At 46.1% G+C, this 2,962-nt stretch overlaps 1 pseudogene; it reads right to left on the bottom strand.

Annotated features, from left to right (window-relative positions):
• Positions 1–302: 302 nt before the first annotated feature.
• On the bottom strand, positions 303–1,200 carry LOC118997106 (KATNB1-like protein 1; annotated as a pseudogene).
• Positions 1,201–2,962: the final 1,762 nt, after the last annotated feature.

Here is a 2,962-nt window from a genome sequence, read left to right as displayed (position 1 = left end):
GAGATCCCGTAGCTTTTAAACAGTGTTACCAAGTAACCACAGAAATCCCAATGTAGCAAAGGGGAACAGTCTTCAGAGTCTACTCTCTCTCACTAAAGCTGAGGCCATTCCTTTCCAATAATTTTCCACTTTAGCATAAAGCAGATTGTCACAGTTTTGTTAGTGTTTTCATTAGGCAGCTTTTAAAAAGCCACATAACTAATTTCTTCCTTAGTTCACAGTCTTTTGATGAGGCATTTTTTGGAAATCAAACAGTTCGGGATGTTCCAAATAACCAAATGCTCTGTAGTAGATGAAGTCTCTCAATGCAATTGTAATACGTAAGCATCTGCATTCTTACCTATATTATCAGTATATCCTGGAACCAAAGTAAGATGGTTTTCTTGCTCCCACAACCCACTTAATTATTGTTTTAAAATGTGAGTATTTTCATATCTACAATGTCTGCTTTGATTTATAGTTCTGACCACCACATTTTATGACTGCTTGAAGCCAGTTTAAACAAACTATTACATATTCTTCAAATATGCATTTAACTAGTGACTTTGCTAGAGACACAAGACTGTATAGCAGCCAAGTGAGACATATTTTTTTTCCTCCTGTAAAATATTGCTGAGTGCAAGCAGGCAACCCACCACCACTCCACCATCTTCTGTCCTCACCAGATAAGCTACAAGTTCACTTAGGCTCCTCTTTACCCAGACAGCCAAAGCTAAATTCAGTCTCAGGTTCCTGCTGAACAAAACTTGTGCCATTGTTTTATGGTTCTGAGACCCTCCAGGGCGGTGGGGGAGGGGTGGGGAAACACAGTATTTTGATGATGGGCTTTCTGTTTGCAAAGAACCAGAATCACTGCTATCACCACGTGATTTTTCAGGCAGGTGGCCCGCACAAGCCAGTTTATTTGCCATGTCACTGCCCCAACTTCTAAGAGACTGTTTCTTTTTATAACAAGGATTTGGAAGAGGATGATAAACTTTCTTTCTGTGGTACATCACCATATGTAGTTTATCTGGGCTCGTCTCAGCTTGTCCAACTGTTCTATTTATGTAAGTAGCCAACTGTTGTGTGGATTTCTTAACCTCCTTCACGCTCTTATTAGTGAAGCTAAAGGTCCTTTTTCTAGGGAGATTAATGAAATGATCCTCAATAGTACTACAAAAGTTTTATTTTTTTAACATTGTAGGTGTCAGATGTCATAATCTCTTGAATACAGGCGTCCCAGCCCAGCCCTGGCGCTGGCGACCTGTGCCTGGAAGCCCAGAGAGTTCCTTGGCTCCTGAGTGAGCCCCACTCAGGGCTATTCAAATGCACCTGTCTGCAATGTGTTTTTTAAGATAGTTTTTATTATTATTTATTTATCTTTAGAGGAGAAGGGAAGGTGAGAGGGAGAGAAATATTAATGTATGGTTGCCTCTTGTGTGTCCCTTGCCAGGAACTGGCCTGCAACCCAGGCATGTGCCCTAAGTGGGAATCGAACCACGATTCTTTGGTTCGCAGGCCCACGCTCAATCCACTGATCTACATCGGCCAGGGCTACAATGTATTTTAGTAGAAAATAAACCAGTGGTAAGTTTAGTTCCTTGTTCCCTGAAGACAAATGCAATGGGTGTGTTTAATTTCATTAAACTACAATGCAGCTGACAACAAAAAGTTATAAAATCAACTTTATACAGCTTAAACACTGGCACTGAAACAAATCATTATTGCATTACCTGTCCCACTGGTAAATCTAGAATCTAGGGAAAAATATAGACCTTTGTAAAAGCACTGATAAAATAATGTATAATCACCTGAAACATGGCTCGGTCCTGGTAAAGATGTTCTGTCTTCTAAATAAGACTCCCTGTTGTTCCAGGTAGATTTTACATACTGACCCCTGTGCCATTCCCCACCCTCGGCCCGCATCTTTCAGGGCAGAGACAGTGGAGGCTGTCCTTAAACAAACCTGTTGAGCATGGGTCCCTTTTGCATCTGGCCTGATCCTGCTCTTGAGGTGGAGTATTTGGTGCTTTCAGAGACTCATCTGAACTCTGTGCCAGGTCATAGGAACCCCAGAGGCTGGTGCTGCTGAGCCCTGAGCGCACCCAGCCCTGCCTCCGGCTCCCTAAGAGGGCTTCGTAAACATGCAGAACCACCTTCGCCCTGCTCATCTCCAGACCCCTGCTCAGGAAAGCCAGAGAACCAGTGATCCGGAACACATGCTTTCTAAAACTGCAGTGAAGATTCTTCAAAATAAACCTGATTAGGAAATTCACCAGATTGGCACTGCTTCTCAGCGCATAACACACTTCCAGGAGGGGTGTGAGACTTCAGTCTGCACGCCATCCGACCATCTGTCTCTTGGTTCTGAGATGCGCCGTGAGGAGACCTCAGTTGTATTGCTGAAGCCCCTGCAGAGTGGCAGCTGCTGGCTCTTCTCCAGCCTGCAGGTAGAGAAGGAGCCCATTGGCCTGTGAAGGGACAAAGACACAGGTGCTCAGCTTCCTTGCTGACACTCTCTCTGTGCAGGCACCTTTTACTTCTAGGGCCTGTCTCCTTTTCAATGCCAACAGGCATTTACAGGAAGAAACGACCTCAACTGGCTTGCATTGAGTCCCACAAGGAGGGATGCTGTCCAGCAGGTGAAAAAGGAGAAGGGGTCTAAGGTGGGCTTCTTAAAGAATTCCCAGAAATGTCCCTGGGCACTTCCACACCCCTTAAGCACTATTCCCTCACCGCTACACCCCCTGCTCTGCCCCCAGCCACGTGCTCCCACACCCCCACTGGCACACTCTACTAGACGGTGCCCCCACCTCCCCACCATTGGTGCCTGGGGTGCACCTGAGTGCACCTGAGCGCCCCTGTCCCGCTGTGCCCTCCCTGCCTTTCTTCCAAGCCTTTGGTGCCAGCACCTAATACCCAGAGGGTCCACACCCCTGCGCCCACCCAGCGCCCCTGTAGGTGCAGCCTGTGTACATCA

This window comes from Sturnira hondurensis, unplaced genomic scaffold (assembly GCF_014824575.4).
Source record: "Sturnira hondurensis isolate 20B ecotype Veracruz unplaced genomic scaffold, ASM1482457v3 Scaffold0012488, whole genome shotgun sequence".
Classification (NCBI taxonomy): Eukaryota; Metazoa; Chordata; class Mammalia; order Chiroptera; family Phyllostomidae; genus Sturnira; species Sturnira hondurensis.
This window is presented reverse-complemented; position numbering and strand designations above follow the sequence as displayed.